Here is a 24488-nt window from a genome sequence, read left to right as displayed (position 1 = left end):
CAGGCAACAGACAGAGATATTCAGTTACATCATTCTCTGATTATCATTTTTGATTCCAGATTTTCTGTGAGTGAACAAGACTTAGACCAGGCAGTGACTCTGATTAACAATATTTTTTCCTACATATTCAGTCTTTTATTTTTTCCCTTTACTTTTATATCAAAGTAAATCATTGTAAATCCAGGTTCTATATGCAGACAAGCACAGAACTGTACAAACCTGGTATATATTAATTAGTAAAGAGATCTATTATGCTAAAAGAATTCCAAAGTTCAAATAAGCACTACCATCAATAAGAATTCTAATGTGTTTATAAAGCTTGATTCGAAAAAACTCTGACTCTTTCCTTATCTATTTTCTTGGCCAAATTCAAAATTAGAGAAAAATTATAAATAACTGCTCAAATTTTATGCACTTTGTTATGATTCCATAAATTTCCACAGACATTAGATCCAGAAAAGTTACAAAATTAATTTTTTATTACTATTATTATAAATAATATAAAGCTATATTTACATTATTAATGACCTTACACTTTACTTATTATTATCTACGTGTCTAGAAAGAATGCAGGTGATGTTAATTACTTTTTGTGACAAAAAGGAAAAAACGAAAGGAAAATTATTTGTCAAACTGCTTTAAAATTTTCTTTTGTAGAAATAACTGTCAAGGCTACAGCACATGATTTATAATAACAATTCTAAAAAAGCATCCAATCACACCTACTCATTTCAGTTCAATTATTTCCTAAACGCCTGCAGCAAAAAAGAAACAAAAACAAAAACTCCCACAATAACCCATATCCATTAGATGTGCTGTCAACCGAGATCTTAAGAACACTACAGTTTGATGAAAGGACTCTTTTTGGGAATATGTATTTTGGCATGGTAAAAAGAAAAAAAAAAAAAAAAAAAAAAAAAAAAAAAAAAGATGGAAGATCAACTATATTGCTAATATTCTGCATGGAGACAAATTAGAACATTATTTCAATACAGCACTATTTCTGTTCTACTTTTCATATGTAAGCAATCTTGTTCATCTACAAATATATTATGCACCTATATGCACCACACATTATGCTAAGTGCTGGGGTAGAAGATGACTGTAATGGGGAAATCTTGTTTTTTTCTTTCATTTAATTTTTTGAAATGAGTTATAAATTTGTAAAGAAAAATTCACTAGATTTTCCAAAGATCCATTTGTATCTTCTATAAAGGACATCAAAAAAAGAAACATATTTAATCTTCTAGAGGAAATTTTCAACCTACAATCTTGGCAAAATAAGCTCATAAAAGCTAGAATGGTCAAGTGGTCATTAAAGCAGTAGCTTTTGTGTGGTTTTAGGGGTATTTTTTATTTGTTTGTTATTTAATTTATTGGGGTGACACCAGTTAACAAAATTATATAGATTTCGGGTGCACAATTCCACAACACATCATCTGTACACTGTGTTCACCACCCTAAGTCTAGTCTCCATCTACGACCATCTATCCCCCCATACCCTTTTCCTATTACTCCCATCCCCCTCCCACAGACAATCAGCACACTGCTGTCTGTGGTAGCCATATTTACTAATGTAAGAAACCAAATGTTCTCACTTTAGGCTTTATCTTGTTGAAAGCAACATTGCTCATGCAAGTGTTCATTTTGGAAATGTTTTACCATGTAAAATAACTCCATCTTGTGGATTCTCATGACTATGGCATTCAGATCTCACCTTTCTTCAAGCTCATAAAGATAGCAAGCATCAGCCTGATCCTTTCCAACCTTCACAATCTGTAGCATCCTTGTTTCCTATCGGATAATAGTCCTCATGAGCAACCATCTATATGGTGTATGTATATAAAAGTGTTTGCCATTCCCACTATCACCACTGCAACAACCATGATGGAGCTTAACTGTTCAACTCACCAAGTTCAACAGTGCTTAGTGTCAGAGGTAGCTGGTTTTCCTGTGGGCAAAACATGAACACTATTCACTTTTAATTACATTGACCTTTCTAAGAGGGCAACTGTAAAACAGTAAGAAAGGTTCTTTAAAACCAAGATATGGAGATTATATCAATAGATGCCAAAAAAGCATTGATAAAATCTAGCACCTATTTATGATCAAAACTCTCAGCAAAGTGGGAATACGGGGGACATATCTCAACGTAATAAAAGCCATCTGTGACAAACCAACAGCCAACATCATACTCAATGGGCAAAAATTAAAAGCAATCCCCTTAAGATCAGGAACAAACAGGAGTACACCCCTCTGGAAGTCCTAGCCACAGCAATCAGACAAGAAGAAATAAAAGGCATTCAAACTGAAAAAGAAGAAGTGCAACTATCATTATTTGCTGATGACATGATACTATACGTAGAAAACCCTAGTGTCTCAGTCAAAAAACTACTAGACCTAAAAAACAAATTTGGAGGCCTGACCTGTGGTGGCACAGTGGATAAAGCGTCGACCTGGAAATGCTGAGGTCGCCGGTTTGAAACCCTGGGCTTGCCTGGTCAAGGCACATATGGGAGTTGATGCTTCCAGCTCCTCCCCCCCTGTCTCTCTCTCCTCTCTCTCTGTCTCTCTCTCTCTCCTCTCTAAAAAAATGAATAAATAAAAATTAAAAAAAAAAAATTTGGCAAGGTGACAGGATATAAAATTAATATTCATAAATTATTTGTATTTTTATACAACAACAATAAACTGTCTGGAAGAGAAATTAAGGAGACAATCCACTCACTATTACAAAAACAAACAAAAAATGAAGTACCTAGGAGTAAATTTACCAAGGAGATAAAAGACTTATACTCGGAAAATTATAAGACATTGAAAAAAGAAATCAAGTAAGATACAAGCAAGTGGAAGCATATACCATGCTCATGGATAGGAAGAATAAACATCATTAAACTGTCTATACTACTTAAAGCAGTCTATAGATTCAATGCAATTTCTATTAAAATACCAATGGCATATTTCACAGATCTAGAACAAATATTCCAAAAATTTTAATGAAAACAAAAAAGAATACAAATAATCTTAGCAATCTTGAGAATAAAGAACAAAGTGGGAGGTATCACACTTCCTGATATCAAGTTATACTACAAGGTCACTGTAATCAGAACAGCTTAGTACTGGCATAAGAACAGGCATACAGATCAATGAAACAGAACAGAAAACCCAGAAATAAACCCACAACTTTCTTTATGGTCTATTGATATTTGACAAAGGAGGTAAGAGTATACACTGGAGTAAAGACAGTCTCTTTAAAAAATGGTGCCGGGAAAATTTGACAGGTACATACAATAAAGAAAAAAGAAATAAAACTAGAACATCAAATCACACCATTCACAAAAACAAACTCAAAGTGGAAAAAGACTTAAATGTAAGTCATGAAACCATTAAAATCTTGGAAGAAAACATAGGCAATAAACTCTCTGATATCTCTCATAGCAATATTCTTGCTGATATACCTTCACGGGCAAGCGAAATAAAGGATAAAATAAACAAATGGGACTATATCAAACTAAAAAGCTTCAAAACAGCAAAAGACAACATTAACAAAATCAAAAGACAACACAAACAATGGGAGAACATATATGCCAATACGTCTGATAAGGATTTATTAAGCAAAAATTTTAAAGAACTTCTAAAACTTTATATCAGAAAGGTAAACAATCCAATTAAATAATGGGCAATGAAACTGAATAGACACTTCTCCAAAGAAGACATACAGATAGCCAATAGCCATATGAAAAAATGTTCAGCCTGATCAGGCGGTGGCCCAGTGAATAGAGTGTCGTATTGGGATGCAGAGGGTCGAGGTTTGAAACCCCGAGGTTGCCACTTGAGCATGGGCTCATCCAGCTTGAGCACGGGGTCACTGGCTAAAGCATGGGATCATAGAAATGACCCTATGGTCACTGGCTTGAGTCTAAAGGTTGCTGGCTTGAAGTTCAACTTCACTGGCTTGAGCAAGGGGTCACTTGCTCTGCTGTAGCCCCCCCCCAGTCAAGGCACATATGAGAATGTAGTCAATGAACAACTAAGGTGCCACAACAAAGAATTGATGCTTTTCATCTCTCTCCCTTCATGTGTGTCTGTCCCTCTTTCTGTCTCTCTGTCACACAAAAAAATAAAAAATTCAATGTCATTAATCAGCAGAGAAATGTAAATTAAAACCACAATGAGATACCACCTTATACCTGTCAGAATGGCGCTCATTAACAAATCAATACACAAGTGCTGGGGAGGGTGAGGAGAAAGGGGAACCTTCCTGAACTACTGGTGGGAATGCAGACTGGTGCACCCACTGTGGAAAACAGTATGGCATTTCCTTAAAAAATTAAAAATGGCCCTGCTCGGTTGGCTCAGCGGTAGAGCATCGGCCTGGCGTGAGGGGGACCCGAGTTTGATTCCCGGCTAGGGCACATAGGATAAGCGCCCATTTGCTTCTCCACCCCCCCTCTCCTTCCTCTCTGTCTCTCTCTTCCCCTCCCGCAGCCGAGGCTCCATTGGAGCAAAGATGGCCCGGGTGCTGGGGATGGCTCCTTGGCCACTGCCCCAGGTGCTAGAGTGGCTCTGGTTGCGGCAGAGCGACCCCCCGGAGGGGCAGAGCATCGCCCCCTGGTGGGCAGAGTGTTGCCCCTGGTGGGCGTGCCGGGTGGATCCCGGTCGGGCGCATGCGGGAGTCTGTCTGACTGTCTCTCCCCGTTTCCAGCTTCAGAAAAATACAAAAAAAAAAAAAAAATACAAAAAAATAAATAAATAAAAATAAAAAATGGAACTGCCTTTTGACCCAGCCATCCTATTTTTGGAATATACCCTAAGAATCCCAAAACACTAATTCAAAAGAAAATATGCAAATATGCACCCCCATATTTATTGCAGTATTGTTTATAATAGCCAAGATCTGGAAACAGCCCAATTGTCTACCAGTGGACGAGTGGAGAAAAAAAGCTGTGGTACATATACACAATGGAATACTATTGTGGCTGTGAAAAGGACATCTTACCTTTTGTGATGGCATGGATGAACTAGAGATTATTATGCTAAGTGAAGTAAGCCAGGAAGAGAAAGACAAATACCACATGATCTCACTTATCTGTGGAATCTAATGAACACAGTGAACTGAAGAACAGAATAGAGGCAGAGGCGGGGTCACAGGGAGCAGAGGGACAGCTGTCAGAGGGAAGGGGCAGGAGGGGATGGGATCAGAGAAGGTGGAGAGATTAGTGAAATTATATATACATAACACAGAGATGCAGATAACAGGACAGCAAATCCCAGAGGGAAGGGGGAAGGGAGTCAGGGGAGTGGGGAAAAAGGGGGCACGCTGTTGAGCAGCGGATATTATATTGAGTGGGACACTTGATTCTATGTTAACACAATAAGTTAAAAACTTTAATAAAAATAATTTTACAAAAACAGCTGATATGGGAGAATGAGGGCCCAATGGCTTCCCCATATTAAGTGGGCTTCTGTCTTTATGCACACTATTCTCACCTCTGATTTCTGAAGATGATAGTTATGATTCTATATACTTTAAATCAAATTCACCTGAGAAATAACCTATTATTAACAATAAAAACTAAGCTATACATCAGTAAAAATCCTCCATTTTGATTCCATATTTGAAAGTTTCCAACCTAAGGGGAGTCCTCCCTCCCACCCTCACCTGTTACTTTGCACATAACAATTTCTAATATCTCATATTTCTTCCTGGTGTCAGTCTAGTTCCTACCTTTTGTGGTTGTCAGAGCCTTGAATTCAAAGCACACTCAGTTTATCTAAAGGGGAGTTATTAAATGTTAAATGCATAAACTGAACAATTGAAGCATACTCCCTTATATAATTCATGGATTTAAAATGGAAGAAGGCACTGCTGTTGGAAATGTTTTATTGTAAGGACAAATGTAAATATTCTTGATCCTATCTCTTAAGGTCACAGAAACCTCCACTGTGGATATAGGTATATAACACTACCACAAAATCAAGAACGTGTTTTGTATCACAACTAAAAATGCAGAAGAAGCAAGGCTTTAGCTTGCAATAGCATCTGCACTTTATTTTCTAGTTTAATAGGTCACACCTTTGCTCTACAGAATGTACCTAGAAATAAATTCTTTTGGAGAACTTGGAAAACACTTTCCTATCTATTGCTCACATTTTATGGAAATTATATAAGTAAAGATGCATCAGTGAGGATCTTTTACTTGCTATATATAAGTTAATGTTATATTAAATATTAAAATATTTTATCAGTAGACAGCTCACAAAACTATTAACCCAGAAGAATACAATAAACTATTGCCTGAGTTTTCTTTAAAGAAAAGTTAATTTTGACACTCTTAAATATAGTACATCTTATAAATCTTCAAGGATTCTGCAACTAGACCATTAGTATTTATAATATAACTAATTTGCCTGACTAGGTGTGGGCGTAGTGGATACTGTCAACCTGGGATGCTGAGGACTCAGGTTTGAAATCCCAAGGTCCCCAGTGTGAAGACCAAGGTTGCTGACTTGAACCCAAGGTCGCTGACTTGAGCCCTAGGATGCTGGATTGAGCACGGGGTCACTGGCTTAGCTCAAGTCCCACGGCCAAGACACTTATGAGAAGCAATCAATGAACAACTAAAGTGATGCAACTATGAGTTGATGTTTCTCATCTCTCTTCCTTCCTGTCTATAAGTAAGTAAGTGAGTAAGTAAATAGAATTGTAACAAACTCTCCTCTAAGAAAATTTCAAGGTTTCTTGTTATAAGTTAATAATTATTATCAAAAAATGTCTGTTTACACTAACATTAACCAGCTAATATTAATATCCAGAAGTCTGTCTAAATAATTTGAACAAGAAAAATTTAAACACTTAACGCTAAATTCACCAAAGACAAGCCTCTATTTGTGCTTAGAGGAGTCTTTTTATATTTTTAGCTAAATGATTAAAAAAAAAAAAACTACTAGATTTGCTTTTCCTGCTCGAGACTTTCAATAGCTGTGGTAATTTGTCAAATGCAGCTGCCAGCTGTGAGGCCCTGAGTTGTCCAGCCTCTCTGTTTGAACATGTGGATGCTTCTGCAGGGGGCTGTTCAAGCAAAGCTAGCAGTAGTAGTATGTAACCAACTTTTTTCCATAATGCATGTAGTAAAATACGTCCGTTGTGTTATAGAGCTAACCAGTATATTCTGAGGCTAACAATATTGATCATTTCACTCAAAAGTAAACGCTCTGTTTCTGATTGCTGTGCTCCATGCTGGTCTTCCTATTCCCTATAACTAGTCATGCGGTCCACAGTGCCTTTGACAATTCAGACGAGATCGGGCGCATTCAGGGTGGTATGGCCGTAGACAACCTTTGACAATTCAGGTCCATGCCACAGTATCACTGAGTTAGCTCCGCTTATGCTTAACTTTAAAAAGGATATCACAAATCAAGCCATCTTATTTTCAGAGAAAAATAGATGTAATGAATGAGTTAGATCTAGAAAAGTTAAAAAACTGTTTTAGGAAAAAAAGCACATGTGGCCCTGGCCAGTTGGCTCAGCGGTAGAGCGTCGGCTTAGCGTGCGGAGGACCCGGGTTCGATTCCCGGCCAGGGCACACAGGAGAAGCGCACATTTGCTTCTCCACCCCTCCGCCGCGCTTTCCTCTCTGTCTCTCTCTTCCCCTCCCGCAGCCAAGGCTCCATTGGAGCAAAGATGGTTGGAGCAAAGATGGCCCGGGCGCTGGGGATGGCTCTGTGGCCTCTGCCTCAGGCACTAGAGTGGCTCTGGTCGCAACATGGCGACGCCCAGGATGGGCAGAGCATCGCCCCTTGGTGGGCAGAGCGTCGCCCCTGGTGGGCGTGCCGGGTGGATCCCGGTCGGGCGCATGCGGGAGTCTGTCTGACTGTCTCTCCCTGTTTCCAGCTTCAGAAAAATGAAAAAAAAAAAAAAAAAAGCACATGTATGAGAATACAACTTTCAAAAGAATATAGGAGGAAACTAGTCTTGGTATACTTATTATATACTGTACTTATCAGGGAACACTAACTTGTTCCAAATACAAACAAAGGAAAAAAACATTCTAAACTCACCCTGGAATACTATCATATACCAAAAAAAAAAAAAAAAAAAAAAAAAAGTGTTAATATCTGAGATGCATCTAGAACTAAAATGTTACTTGAGAATATAGAATTCACTCATAAACTTTCCTTTCTTATTACCTTTCTAATATTTTCAGTAATAACAATTTATTTTATTTTATTTTTTGTGACAAAGACAGAGAAAGACAGAGGGACAGAGAGGAACAGACAGACAGGAAGGGAGAGATGAGAAGCATCAATTCTTCGTTGCAGTACCTTAGTTTCTCTGTGATTTTTCCTCATATGTGCCTTGACCAGGGGACTACAGCAGACTGAGTGATCCCTTGCTCAAGCCAGCTACCTTGGGTTCAAGCTGGTGAGCTTTTGCTCAAACCAGATGATCCCGTGCTCAAGCTGGTAACCTCGGGATTTCAAACCTGGGTCCTCCACATTCCAGTCCAATGCTTTACCCACTGAGCCACTGCCTGGTCAGGCCAACTTTTTTTTATTATTTATTGAATTTATTGGGGTGATGTTAGTCAATAAAATATAAGTTTCAGGTATACAATTCCATAATACATCATCTATATATTGCATTGTGTGTTCACCACACCAGGTCAAGTCTCTTTCCATCACCATTTTATCACCTCTTTACCCTCTCTACCTCCCCATACCCTCTTTCCCTCTTTTAATCCCCATACTATTGTCTGCGTCTATGAGGTGTTTTCCTCTCTTTAATAGGTGAAGGTTTTAAGCAGTAGTAACAATTCTTAACCACTTTATTAGAAGGGTGGTTCACCAATAAATGATCTGAATGATCAATATTAACAATCCAATTCCAAACCTTTGTACTAATTACATATATATAGTGTCATATATATGATACACTATTCAGAAGCTAATATAATTCCTCTAGAGTAGAGTGTTCCAGAGTGTGGTCCACAGACCACTTGCATCATAATCACCTGGGATAGTTGATAAAAATGGAATCCTAAGCCCCCAAGCAAAGCCAAATCTCTGAAATAAACCCAGACATCTGTATTTTTAGCAATCACCCCAGGTGACCCTCATGACAAATGAGGTTTGAGAACTATAGGTCTGGAGCCTGAAAGGTCTGTGTAAATGACTTTGGAAGATTTTTTAAAATTCTTTTACCTACAATGTATGAATTACAGTGAAAATTTTTTTTTCCATTATGAAGTAAAATGAGAATCTATCTAATAAACCTATTCAGAAATGTAAGTGGCATACTCTACAGTTTTGTTGAAAGACTGTACATCTTTTTAATTGTAGTAAATCAAGTTCTGAATCAGAAACCAAATAGTACACCAGAGGAAAAGCTTATTTCAGCAAGAGAATCTCCTCCTACCGGCAGATAAGAATATTTGTGTAAATCAGTATAAATTATACTCAAACACAATGATGAAAAACACACTTCTTTGTCTAAAAATAATAAACTGTCTTCATTATCAACCAAAAACTGACTGTTCATACTAAGCTGACCTCAGCACTTCTCATATATCATACTCTATAATAATGTATCTTTGGGGCCTCTTGTATTTCTTCAGTTTTTCTCTTTGAGGGAAGAAAGGCATCCTGTAGTAGTGTTACTCAATGTGTCAACCACAGGAGTAGTGAATGAAGGGAAAAAGTGTTAGATATCATCCAAAAGCAGTGCTTAAAGTATGTATCATATGTGGGGAGTCTATCTGCATATGTAAGTATACAGAAATCTAGATTTAGTGGCAAAGACCACTAAGCCCATCTTTTTTACCTTTAGAGAACTACAAAGTACTGTTAAGTGCTTGCGGCAGCCCTCCTGTGTGTGCCTGTTGCACACCTCTTTTCTTGTTTTAACCACACCTCATTCTTCTTTAGCAGAGCAGCCCCTCCACGGTTCATGTGGCTCAATGGTCATGTCATCTTTCAAAGGGTGACTCAATCCAAGATGACCTAATTGGAATCTCACTCCTGGAGATTTGAATCTAGATAAAACCCATACATGACAGTGATGGTTGGAACCTGGCCATTCCAATCTCCCAGAAAATGGACTTTGACAGAATTCTTGCTGTCCTGGCTTCTTTCCTCTTGAAGTTTGGCTATTTAGCTTTTCTGTCCACTTCTGTGAGTTGTCTAATTACTTTCAGTATAGTCCATTTTTCTTCATGTTAGCTAATACTATTTCTCCTGCCAACAACCAAAATAACCCAACTGGTAAGAGTGTGACATGCTGAGAACACACCTTGTTTTGGTCCACTATTGATAGGACACTGCTTGCAGAGCAATTAAGCCACTACAAAAATACTCCACTTCCTCCAAGAAATCCTTTCAGATTGATGAAAAGTCAAGAGCCACTCCTTGCATTCATCCAACTCACCTAACATGAAACTCCCCATAGGAACTCTGCCCATATTCTACATAAGGACTCAATGTCTCTTGTTGTTTTTGTTTTTGTATTTGGGGGGTTATTTTTTACAGAGACAGAGAGAGAGAGTCAGAGAGAGAGATAGACAGGGCCATACAGACAGGAATGAAGAGAGATGAGAAGCATCAGTCATTAGTTTTTCGTTGCGACACATTAGTTGTTCATTGATTGCTTTCTCATATGTGCCTTGACCGTGGGGCTACAGCAGACCCAGTAACCCCTTGCTCCAGCCAGCAACCTTGGGTCCAAGCTGCTGAACTTTGCTCAAACCAGATGAGCCTGCGCTCAAGCTGGCAACCTCAGGGTCTTGAACCTGGGTCCTCCGCATCCCAGTCTGATGCTCTATCCACTGCACCACCGCCTGGTCAGGCACAATGTCTCTTGTTGTTAATATCCAATGCAGAGTTAAGCACATCCATCTCTTTTGACTTGTATTTTAAACACTTTATTGCCCATCTATATGGGTTATATAAATAAATGCCCTTGCATGCATATTGATTTTTTAAAATAATATATGCCCCTATTTCATATCAAGCATGTAATATTTAGTTTAGATTGTACACAAAAAGCAAACACAGTATTGTAGAAATGCACAGTATCATTCACCGTGCATAACAACATGTCCAGTTCAAAAAGGACATCTATTAACTACAATAAATAAATACATGTACATTATAAAATATGTATAAGTCTATAAATAAAATAACAAAGTCCCCTATGGAGACATTCTTCCATTCACCCTCCAAATCTCCTCTCTACTACTCATTCTACAAATTTGGGGAGTTAGCATCTAATCTGTACCTCAGCAATGACTCATGTATAGTTATGAGTCTGCAGAAGCCTATAAGCAGACTGAATGGGAAGGTTAAAACAAATTAGTGGTAAAAATCTCCCGTAAATAACTCTTGGACTGTAATACTAGGTTATTTTCATTTTACTTTTCTGATACATTTCAAGGTAGATGTAGATAACAAACAGTATGGTCATATTTGCCATGGAAAGATGTGTCAAAAGGGATATAAATGATTTTCTGATCTGAGAAACAGAAGAGTTAGAGGAAATACTTTACACATTAAGAAACTTTGAAATATCACCTAGTTGATTAAACTAAGAACAAATATAATTTCATTATATCAATGTTTTCAATAGATGCTATACTTAGTAGATTTTATAGAAATTTCTTCTTAGGAATATTATCATAGCTTAATTTTAGTCAATAATACCACTTCAATAAGAAGGATTTGTGTTGAAGAAAAAGAATTTATTTTAACAATTTAAGCTAGGCCCTAAACTTTAAATCCTTTGGTTTCTATAAAATTTCTAGTTTTGTATTTAGTTTCTTTTGCTCAGCCATATCTTTTTGTCTCTGCATCTGGCTGCTACTCTTCTTGCTCCCAAAATATAGGTATTCACAGCATATATAGGGACAGAGGGCACTTGCGAAATCTCTGTACCTTCCCAAATTTGTTGTGAACCTAAAATTCCATAAATAAACAAATAGTATTTAAAAACTAGGTACTCTGCAAGGTTCTCCCATCCAGCCCTCTGCACTCTGTCCACTGCCACAGCTTCAGTCATCTCCCTTATCCCCCTATCTCCCGAATTCCTCTCTCTGGCCATGTGTTTCTCCAGAGTCCCAACTCCTGGCTGTCTATTAAACATCTCTATCAGCACATCCTGCTGGTAGTTTACATTCAATGTTTCTTAGAGAGAATTTACCCAATGTTTTTGTTCTGTTCTTCTGTTTTCCATATTTCCTGGTTATCCCAACACAAACCACTCAATTCAGCTCATCTTTGATCTCCCTACACATACTTTCTTCTTCCCTCTCCATCCACACCAGTTGCCAAGTTGTGGGAATTCCACTCATAAATGTTATGCAATCTCCCTTTTCACTATGCCCACAGCTACTTCTCCAGTTCCTAATTGTTCTACCTATTACTGTGTTGTATTTCATTATATTACTATTATCATAGCTACTGCAGTAGCCTCTGACTGCTCCACCACTTCCGTTCCACTCCCCACCGTGTAAACTATTTACTTAGCTGTCTTGGGTATAATGCCCATCAGGACACTCTTGTTTTTTCTCTCTCTCAATATCTTCATCTCATTTTCATTTGTATAACAGTTATTTCTATAATCCCTATATTGTCAGATCTGATCCACTTATGAGTACAGATGGGTCTAATTTAAATGTCACTAATTCTTAGACCTGCTGATAAGGGATTCTTAGGCCCTTTCAAGAAACAAGTAGTTTTAGGAGGCTTCAACTTATGTTTCACATATACTCGTGCACAAATATTCTCTAGCTACCATTTTTATTTAGATGCCCTCCTATATTTCCATGAGGCTCAGACATAAATCTATTGAGAGACAGAGTAACAGAAAAATATAGAGTGCTCACTTCAGCAGCACATATACTAAAAAAATTGGAATGATATAGAGAAGATTAGCATGGAAAACTAAATAAGAATGACACACAAATATGTGAAGTGTTCCATATTTAAAAAGAGAAATACGAAAAACAACTATCCCACGGTCAAAATTGCTCTGTCCTTCAATGCCTAAGACCAAGTCGAGCTCAGAAGAGCTGAATTCTTCCCTGGGGCAAGCTCTCTCTTAGAAAGCTCATCAGATTTTCATGGAATAGGCTTCTCCTGAACTCACCCAGTCAGTCTTTCTGCTGTGCCCCACACTTAGGTACACTTCTGTCCAGATTCTAACTGTAGTCAGTATTCCTTATTGCACTATAAACTATCAAGCATCCATGTTTAAGTAATTATAATCTATATCATCACCAAAACATTTAACAGTTCTTACACATAATCAGCCCTTAATGGTAAAAAATAAATTAAAATAAATACTCTGAATTAATGACTATTTAACAATATAACAAAATTAATCTAAATATTTATAATCTTTATGTCTGATAATGCAGAATTAAATCTAACTATTTAAGCTGGGTCTACACAGTGATCAACCTCTCTTCTCTATTTTTCCAATATTCACATTCCCTTAAAATAGCAAGTGTCTTCTGAAATAATTTTCAAAAAGAGCTTGGCACCTAGTTCACAGGGTTGTTATTAGGATTAAATAACATAGCAACATAAAGTACTTAGCAGAGTCTCTGGCATGTAATCATACTCAAAAAATACTAGTTTAAATCATTCTCGTTGTGAAAGCTAGATTTACTTATATTGTTCCAAAACAAATTCTACAAAGAAACATCCTCAAAAATGGCTATTTCTTAAATTATGCATAAAAGTATCCCCAAAACTGCACATTGCCTATAGTGTATGCTAAATTCTCTGTCAATAATCTCTTCTATTAAAACTAATGTTATTATTCATAACTTTTAATTATCTACCTCCATTACTATAATAAAGAGTAGTCCCCCCCCCAAAAAAAAAATATCAAGCTATAGGAACCACATATAAATGAATGTGGTCAGTGAGTAAACAAAATGATTTCAACAAATTTCCAGGTCATTAACTATAGCACTGCTCTACCTAGATCTCTGAAATAAGGCCAGACTACCTAGATTTCTGTTTGAGATGACCCTAAAATTTCCCACTAACACACAGAGCTATAAATGGTCCTTTCACCAAACAGGGAAGGAAAACTCAAGAATTTCAAGTAAAAACATGGAAGCCTCTATAGGGACGAAGCTTAAGCGAGATGGCAGGTTAAATTGCTGGAACCGATTCAATAAAAGACCCCTTGGGAAGGACATCTCACATTCAAAGAGGAAATGGTACATCCTTTCTCCTACACAGAAATTCATAATTGGAAAAAAAGACTGAAAACCTTTCCTCCCACCACTGACCTTCTAAGTATGTGTGGTGGGCCAAACTTCATCCTCAAGCGTCACTACAGATTTTGATCTTTTTAACACCTGGCCAAGTTTGCAAAGTCACTAAATAAAACTTAATCCAGTCAGTTTCTCTCCATTCCATTTACTTTTACTTCCATGAAATTTCCTCTCTCCCGGAACAGATTAAGCAGCACCTCCTATACTGTTCTGGTCATAATTCTCATGAGATGCTAGAACCCTGGTATGCTGAGGGCATGTCCACAGAACACTTAAAATTAGTTGAGACTCGCTGGCCAGAAACAGAAAGGAAACCGAAGTCACCCTACAAAGGTTATGATTTGTATCAAGTGCTGTGGTGAGAAGAGTGAACCTCTGAAATCAGACCATTCTCATTACTAACTTTAGAATAAATACAGAATGATTATACTTGAAATTGAACTTTTAAGTCTCCCCCATACAAGTTATATTCGATTCCATCACTGCACATGTTTAACAGCTTCCTTAGAAATTGGTATGGAAGTAAATCACTACCACTAACAATAAAAATACAGTTTTCATTTCTGAGCATGATAAAAGGGGGTTAGGGGAAATATAGGGGGGATAAGTGGTAATAGGAGACTTGACTTGGGGAGGTGAACACACAATACAATACAAAGGTGATATATTATAGAATTGTACACTGCATTCTATATAATTTTATTAACAAATGATACCCCAATAAATTCCACAAAAAAAGAAAAATGTTAAACATTAACTTCAAAGTTAAAAGACAGAAGAAAAAACTATCCAAAGCTGAGCAAATAGCAAAGTGAGTTTCCTAACACTATCAATTGTTTAACAGAATTGTTTTGAGTTTTAAAAATACAAAGTCTCAACAATCACCCCACCAGATAGAAAATAACATATTATTTTCCCTTCAGATGGGGCTGTTCTATGAATAAAAAGGGTAATCATACCTGTATATAATAATTTAATTTTTAGTTTCATAGGAGTTGTGGGCATTAAGTTGAATAAGAAAAAAAAAAGGTAGGCAGAGTGTACATTCAATCCACATTTGATGCATGCATTTAAAAAAATAAAACTTTATATTCCCAATAAATTTTGAGTCATTTTCTTTACAACTTCATGAAGGTAACACAAGCTCAGGGTAGTAATTCCTTTTTTTTTTTCCTTGAAAGACATCTGTTTACACAATTAACATTTAAAAAAACACCTGAGAACAATGTTGTCTTATATATTTTACAAGCATTTTGTTTTCCAGTAGAGTGAAAACAAATTAAACCAAACAGTAAAACTGTATATATACAACTGTGTCTCAAATTAATAAAAAAGAAAACATTTCTAACTTATGTAAGGTTATATCTGAAGAAATTCTATGTACTATATTAAATTTTAATTAGGGTAAATATGAGAAATCTATATTGAACACTTTAAAACAGTTTTTTAAATAACTGCATGATTCATCATTTTGCCTGTTAGTTTAAAAAATTAATGAAAATATATTTATGTAACCCACTCAAAAGTGACTCATTTTAACAATTAATTTCTATGCATAATCTTAACAAGCTTTTAACATATAACCAAACTATAATTAGATCATATTAAAAGACAAAAATAACACAAAAATGTGACCTGTAAATACAAGTTTCAGTTGTCTATAAATACATTATTGATCAAAGTTTGTTATAACTTGAGTTTAGCCCTACTGAAAAAAGATAACCCCAGTTAGTTGGCTCAGTCATAAAATATAGAACTGGAGTGTTGAAGTCCCGAGTTCAACTCCTGGTCAGGGCACACAGAAGAAGCAACCATATGCTTCTCCACCCTCCCCATCCCTCTCCTCTTTCTCTTTCCCTCTCTTTTCTTCTCCTGCAGCCATGGCTTGACTGATTCAAGTGCATCAGCTCTGGGTGCTGAGGATGGCTCCATGGGGACTATGCCACAAGTGCTAAAAATACCTCAATTGCAAGCCTCTGCCCAAGGCTGGGGTCTCTGGGGGATCCTGGTCGGGGTGCATGAGGGAGTCTGTCTCTCTATCACCCCTCCACTCACTTAGAAAAATATTAAAATAATTTGCTTTTGAATATTTGATGTATCTTGTTTTTCTATTGTCAGGAACTACAATGTATAATCTAATATATTTTCTTCTAAAGCTTTAACTGCCCAAATCTTTAAAGTAATCTTTATTTCCCAAGTGTTTAATCCTGTTCAGTTCATATGCATGAAAATATTCCCTTTAGCTTCCTTCACATGGTCTTTGTTCTGATCTTTCCTTCAATTATTAAGCTGTCACCGTGCCGACATAAGATTTCCTCAAGTCCTTTCAAAAGTGATTAAACGGGAGAGATATTAAAGGAGGGACAGAGAGAGAAGGATGGGAAGGGAGAAGGATAAAAACATGTGCAGGTACCTACACACACCTGATTCTCAGAATTAACTGCCAGAGGCCTGCTGTTCTCTTTGTGAAAATAACACTACACTCTTTCTAAATAAGTGCATGTTCACTGTGTTTTATGATTTTTAAAGTCAAGTCAATGATAGTGCTGTATGAGTAATAAAGTAAAAATGGAGCATCTCTAAAAAGAATAATTGTCTTTATTGAATATTTATCAGGTCCCGGCACCTGTACTAACTGCTTACATAGATTATTTATTGCTCACAATAACCAATGAAACAGTTTTATTATTAAATTATTATTTATCACCAGTAATTTATTAAATTATTATTATTATCACCATTTAGTTAATGAGAAAATGAGACTTAAAACTGTTTTATACCTGATGTGTAATGAAGATAGGTTTATAGTGCTGACTCCAGAATCTATGCTCTTCGCTGGCACGCACTCTTCATTGTTATTAAATAAAATGTGGGTTGTTAGCCTGATATATAATTTCTGAAGGACATAACTGGCTTATGAGAACTTATGCTTCTGAGAAGTAGGCAGAGGGCAGTCAGCTCAAATAACACAGAACTAGATAATAATTTCATATTGCCAAACTAAGCACTTGAGTAAGCTGAGGAGAAGGAAAATCTGAGTGGACAGAATAGGAAGCTGCCCTGAGACCTCTGGATTCAGAACCAGGTGCTATCTAGCAAAGATGCTGGACCCAGGGCTGTGAACCCTGGTTTCATTTATTTCTCTGATCATTAGACATGTGTGACATGGATTTCATCACTAGCCTACTCTGGAATTAATTTCTTCATTCTTAAAACAACAGGAATGATTCTACAATAGCCAAGGACCTGGTAGCTCTATGACAAAACCCCGTGGGGACACACAGTCCTTCGCATTTCCATTAGGTGTGCTCACAGCTCCGGGGTGGTCTATTCTGGGGAGAACACCTGCTCCATAGTATTAAGAGTCAAAACAGCCCTGGCCAATTGGTGGTAGAGCATCGGCCCAGCATGTGGAGGTCCCAGGTTTGATTCTTAGCCAGGGCACACAGGAGAAGCGCCGATCTGATTCTCCACCCTTCCCTCTCCTTTCTCTCTATCTCTCTCTTCCCCTCCCGCAGCCAAGGCTCCATGGGAGCAAAGTTGGCCAGGGTGCTGAGGATGATTCCATGTCCTCTGCCTCAGGTGCTAGAATGGCTCCGGTTGCAATGGAGCAATGCCCCATAGGGGCAGACCATTGCCCCTGACTAGGCTTGCTGGGTGGATCCTGGTCGGGTGCATGCGGGATTCTGTCTCTCTGCCTCCCTGATTTTCACTTCAGAAAAAATTTTTACAAAAGGAGTCAAAACAGAGAGGGTCTGAGGACCTCACTCAATTTTAGTCAGAGTAAAGGCTTTTCCTTAGAGGGATCTGTAGTGGAATAACCCATTGCATGGCTTTGGATGGGAACACAGCCAACAAGAAAAGAATGTTTTGCCAAGAAAATTGTTTTGTGACTTGAAGGTGGGTCACTGAAACAGGTCTATGTGACTAAAGGCAGTTGCTGGGCTTTTCTCAGTAAAACATTCTCATAAGATTTCTGTACTTTCCAAGGTTATCCCTTAAGATAAGGAGAGGAATGTTATGGGATCCATAGAAGCAATAGCAATTAATGCCTTCTGATATTATGTTGTTACTAAGCTATCTTGCAGGTGCACTCCATGTATCTTTAAGTAAAAGTTACACTTAATGTTATGCCAATTTCTCAGTAAACAAGCTTTTTGAAGTCTTGTGAATAAAATTAGGACACAGCGTGAACTCGGGGCCATTTGCCTGAGCGAGCGGTGGTCCTTTGCTAGTCCTTGATGATTTCATCTGCTGATCTCTCTCTCTGCGCCCCCGACTCAAAACAACAGGGATCCCACTCCATTGAGGAGAAATATTCTATGATAGACAAGCCCTAGATAAGCACATGGCTCATTAAAGAACCTGAAAATCAGCAGTGCCCACATATTCTTCTTCACCCCAATATAACCTAGAAATTATTCCGTCCTCAAATTTCTCCCTGGAATTCCATCAGCTATGAGACAGGCATCTGAAGTTAAAAATTAAAACCATCTCTGAGTCAATTAGGATAGCTCAGACAAGAAGCTAGTCATCATCCCGACTTAATGTAGAATAGCTCAGCACCTTGATAAAAATGACACTTAAAGGGATTTACTGAAATAAATTCTGTTCATTTTCTTTTGGCCTCACCCTCCAAAGAAAGAGAAATGGGCAGAGTCGAGACCAGACTTAAGTAAAACTGTGAAGAACAGGAAATGTGCAGTCGACTTCTCTTGTTCCTCCCCTTCCAGGTGGTCTATTTTCCCAGGCATTGCCCAATTCTTCAGACCTTCCCTGACCTATGCTTCATGTTCTCAGCCCACCTAGCCTCTCCTTTCTTCTATCCTTTCAAAGCCCTTCAAGGAGCAAGTGTGCTCAACTGCTAAAGTGATTTGACCTAAGCTAAAAACTCACAATTAGAGAGCACGATATCTGCATTTTGCAATAGTGGAAATTCCCAGGGAAATTACTATCAGCTGGAGCGGGACGGGGCTTTATGATCCCCTTAATCATTCCCGTGTACTTGTGGATGGCATAAATTGAATTCTCTGAGAGCAACCTGCAGAGTGTGTGGGAGGGGGGCAATGAGGTATCACAAAATAATTTAAGAGGCTGGGATTAGCTGGCACCAGCCCTCGGGCTTCGCCCCAATGCAGGAAATTGTTGCCCTGCTCCATGGCTTCCCTGCACTGGTGCCCAGGCAGTGGGCCAATTCACTAACCCTTTGCCTGGCTTCCATCAGACGGCATTGTGTCAGCGTCCGTGCAACCCTGGCCCCACAGTAACCCTGGCTGGCTTGAGAAATGTTGGCAAAGTGAGTCCAGAGTGTGCTATTTAAAGCTATAAGAAGCTACTGTGGCTGGAGATGAGCTGCTTTAGTGGCAGAGGATAAGGCCAGACACAGAAGATTTTCACTGGCCCTGATGAAATTCACTTACTCGCTGCAATCAGGCACACAAATTTGACAGAAAACAGCTCAGTTCCACTTATTAATTACTGGTACTCACCTATCTACCCCATCCAACAAATTTTACATAGTTAAATTGTTTGGTTTCAAATGATTAGATTTTATTTTCAGCCTCAAAATATACTAATTAAAAATACATACATATGTATTATATATACACACACCTAAATACCTACATGGACTATTTTATATAAACATACACATATACACCTTTGTATACTTCTATAAATAGATTGAGAATGCATATATCAACAGAGATTCATATAAGTGTCTACGTTAGAATTCAAGCTGCCCAAGCCATCTGAAATATTAGGATTACCTTCTGGGAACCAGGATTACACAACAGTCACAGACAGATTCTGAATACAGGTATCGAGTTTTGTGTGAGACAGAGGATGAGACACTCACTCCCCTGGATTCCTAATCCACCAGTGGAAACTGTTGTCAGGATTAAGATAATTCCCTTGAAGGACAGATCTGTGTCTCACACATCTGGTGCTCATAAATTTTAACTAGTATTAGTATTATGATTAAGCATCTATGGTTGCTCAGGAGGACTGCAGTGACAGATACATCATCTTTTGGAAGTCAAAGTGTATCTCAGCCAGTCTGGTAATCTGACCCTATGTTCTCCTTGCCTAATTCATAAAATGTGCCCAACCAGAACCTTACCTGGGGAACTCCTATTCAGCCTTAAACAGTCACCTCAACTACCATTTCCTCAAGGAACCTTTCCTGACTTGTAACCTAGGTCAGATGACTTTGTTCCTTATTTCATAAAAAAACATCCCCTTCCTTTATAGCAGTTATGCCAGTTTACCTTTATTTACATAGTTGGGTGACTTTAAAAAAAGTAATGTCTGTATTTTCCTTTCCAGATAAACTCCATAGGGCAAGTACTATGCCTGCTTTGCACTGCATCCCAGCACCGAAAGGGGCATTTCAGTAGGTTCTCAATAGTTAATGAATAAATGTAAGACTCAGTCAAATTCTATTAAGATGTCAATCAACCCATTTACTTCCTCCTAAGAAGCAGGAAGAGAAAAAATTCACTCACAGGAATACAAAGGATCCTGGAAGTTATCAAGGGACACAAAGTTGGAAAGACCAATACTTGTCTAAAGGAAGTCAAATAATCCAAGAAACTAAAAAGGTGTGGCTTTCTGTACTTGGCTTGAGAAACTTTTCAAAGTTCTAACAAGGAGAAACCACAGAAAGAAGTGAAAGGTTATAGGGCAGAGCTCTGGGTACCAAAGGGGAAGGAAAGAGAGAAATTTTGCACAAAAGAAGCATTTATTCAATTCAGGTTCATGGAACCTGGAAGGTGATAGCCAGCAGATTCCCTATGGAAGTTATGTGTCCTCTTTCTTTCAGTAACTCATGGGATATCAGCTACTTATTGTGCACCTACTGTACACCAGGCACAGTACTGGGTTTTTTGGATATGGGAGTAAGCATTATAGATGCGGTTCCAACTCTCATGGAATTTCCAGTTTACTGTGGGAGAAAACTCCTTAAAAAGCTATATGATCAGTGCTCAGAAAGAACTATAGGTTGCTATAGTAACAACTTTGATTAGAAAGTCAATATAAAAGCATATTTTATTATCTTCCAAGAAATTAGTCCAAAGTATAATATTTTATAATGAATTTTTTTAAAAATGTTTTAAGCAACAGGAAGCCATGCTGATTTATATCTGTTTTTTTGTTGCCTAATAGGAGTAAATTAATTTAATAGACACTAACCCTACTATGCTATTGAATTCAAGCATGGGTTTGGGTCAAAATGATGCTGACCATTTACTCACTCATATGTGAAAAAGGAGGAGATGAAAAAATAAGAGGAGGAAAAACTTAATTATAAAAACCACAACATTAAAACACTATTCAGGTTGATAGAGTTGATTTAGATAAAATCTTAGGGAAATTAAACTTTCAAGTTCATACTACTCCCTTCATTTGTAAAACTTCAAAGAAAGGTATATAATTCATTTTTCAGAAGTAGTAATCAATTCTCCATTCCAATATTCACACCATTCAGTCTGTCAATGTTAACTTGTTGAAGACATACTTTATGCCAAGCATTGATTACACAAGGGGAGAGAGTTCTTGTCCTTAGCAGAGACAGCCATGCCTCCTCCAAATAATAAATGTAAAAAGTAAATTCAATAAACTTGAGGTGACAAAATGACTACAAATAAGACTTAAAACAATGATATAGTATAGAGCGACTAGAGTTTCTGTTTTAGCTAGAACGGCCAGGAAAACCCATATTGAGGAAATGGAATTTAAGTCATCACCCAAATGATGAGTAGGAACATCTATTTAAAGATCTAGAAGAATATTCTCAGAAGTCTTAAGAAACAGCATTTCCAAAAGGCCAGAGACAGGAAAAACTTGCATCATTAAAAAGACAAAAGGAAGACCAAACTGGCTGAATGCTGTGGACAAGGGGATAATATCCGAGAAGTATGCTAAGACCAGATCTTGTAAAACAGTGATTCTCAAAATGTAGTGTCACCAGGGAACTTGTTAGGGATATACTTCTGAGCCCCTCTGCAGATCTACTGAATCAGAAACCCAAAGTGGCACCCAGAAAGCTTTTTTAACAAAATCTTTGTGGGAATCCCATGCCCTCTAAAGTTAGAGGCCTTTTAGGGACAACAATGATTCTCAACTCTAGCTGCATGTTAGAATTATCTGGAAAAGCACTTAATCTACTTATGCTGAGCCTTCCTCTGGACCAAATGAGTCTGTCTCTGGAGTTGTGGTGTAGACAGCTATATCTTTTTAAAAGTTCTTTGGGGCCCTGGCCAGTGGCTCAGCAAATAGAATATCAGCCTGGTGTATGGACATCCCAGGCTTGATTCCTGGTCAGGGCACAGAGGAGAAGCAACCATCTGCTTCTCTCCCCCTTCCACTCCCCTTTCACTTTCTCTTTCTTCCTTTACCACAGATAGTGGCTCAATTGGTTCAAGTGTGGCCTTAGGAGCTAAACATAGCTCTGTTGGAGTGCATCAGCCTCAGGCACTGAGGATAGCTCAGTTGATTCGAGCATCAGCCCAAGAGAGGGGTTGCCAGGTGGATCCCAAATGGGGCACATGCAGGAGTCTGCCTAACTATCTCTCCTCCTCTCACTTAGAAAAAGAAGTTATTTTTGTGGTTATGATACACAATATTGGAACTTCTGGCATGAGGTTCTTAAAAGTCACGGTAATATTTTAATGGGAAGTGACTGAAGGCTTTTAAAGAGAAAAACGATCATCAAATTTAGAAAGGTCACTTCTGCTTCTATGTGAACGATGAAGAGGGGCAAAAATGAACCAGATCAAACAAACAAACAAACAGAAAACAGGAGGTCACTCCAGGGAAGAAATGGGGATTTGGACCAAAGTTGTAGTTTTGAAGATTTAATAAGTAGACTAAGCACATATTTTATAGGAAAACCTCCAGACTTATTTATGGATTTTATGGGAGAGATGAGAGAAAAAGAGAGATCTAGCATAAGCCTAGGTTTTCGTCTTGAGAAACAGTACCCAAACTTCTTTTTGGAGGAAATCGTGCAGGGGTGGCTCTGAAGGGTTAATCTTTGGTCCAGTTAAAATTGAGATGACTATTAGACATCCCAGCAGAAAAGCTGAGTAGGCAGCAGCATACAAACAGAAGTCTGGAGCTGGGAGGAGTAGTCAAGGCCAGGCGCAGAGATTAATCACTGTATAGATGGCATTTGAAGCCATAAAATGAGATAAGATCATCTAGGTTGAGAGTGTGAATGGGGGGGCAGAGCACAGAACCGGTGCATGGACGGAGTACAGGGTTGACTCCTAGGCGCCCAAGGAGCACGATAGTCCCAGACTGTTAAAGCATAGAACACCTGAAGATCTCCAGGCCTCTGTGTTGTCCATGGCACAGCCCCACATAAGTTCTTAAAAGCAAAGTGATTTTAGAAACTTGAGAGTACTTCTTAGTGACTGGCTAATGAATAACTTAATGCAACTATCCACTTCAAAGTTCCACCTATGATCAGGAAATCTTTATGTGAATGAAAAGAGTAATCTGAGGATCAGACATGTTAAGTGGTGTGTTCAAGTTCACACAGTTTCTGTATTCTGCCAGAACTTGGCCTGAGGAGATGGCATTCACTGGGAGCTTCCAAGGAACACACAGACTCCAGGCAAGGAAACCAAGAGAGGAAGTTGTAGTTGTACACAGCTAATCCAGTCAGGGACTGACAGGTGCTGAGTCAAACTGGCTGGGATTATGACTGGGCAGTGGGCAAGGGCCAAGGCAGGATCAGACACACACACCAAAAAAAATGTTGAAATTCCTTACCACAGAAAGCTGGTTAGCTGAGAAAAACCAGTATCCAGTATCACTGCACACAAACAAAAAAGTTGAGTTACGGAGTCTGGCGCTGAGAACTTGTTAAAAATGTAAAGTTTCAGGCCCGCCACAGACCTTCTAAATCAGAAACTGGTAATCTATGTTCTAACAAGGCCTCCAGGAGAGCTGGATGCTCAGATGAGAGGCCCCTTGGGAGGACAATGATTCTCAGCACCAGCTGCATATCCCTCACATGCAGCAGATGAGGACCTCTGCCGGGGAAATGGCTGCATCGGTGCAGCTGGCTTGCAGCCTTCCAGGGAGGAGCCTGGTATTTCTCTTACAGCGTATCAAAGCACTGTCTTTTCTGCTCTTTGTATTTTATAAAGACATAGATATATTTCTCCCCCCCATATAGATATCTAGTCATGT

The 24488-nt window shown here is 38.3% G+C and overlaps 1 protein-coding gene and 1 non-coding gene across 2 annotated transcripts in view; one reads left to right on the top strand and one right to left on the bottom strand.

Moving 5' to 3' along the window:
• ADAMTS3 (ADAM metallopeptidase with thrombospondin type 1 motif 3) overlaps positions 1-24488 on the bottom strand; it is a 259718-nt gene that overhangs the window by 199589 nt on the left and 35641 nt on the right. The gene's annotated exons all lie outside the window — the stretch shown is intronic.
• Positions 12871-12981, top strand: LOC136307149 (U6 spliceosomal RNA). The gene has a single exon (XR_010725831.1). It is a non-coding gene; the product is annotated as a U6 spliceosomal RNA (small nuclear RNA).

This window comes from Saccopteryx bilineata, chromosome 5, assembly GCF_036850765.1.
Source record: "Saccopteryx bilineata isolate mSacBil1 chromosome 5, mSacBil1_pri_phased_curated, whole genome shotgun sequence".
NCBI classification, from domain to species: Eukaryota; Metazoa; Chordata; class Mammalia; order Chiroptera; family Emballonuridae; genus Saccopteryx; species Saccopteryx bilineata.
The sequence above is the reverse complement of the archived record's forward strand: the minus strand, read 5'-3'. Positions and strand labels throughout refer to the sequence as shown.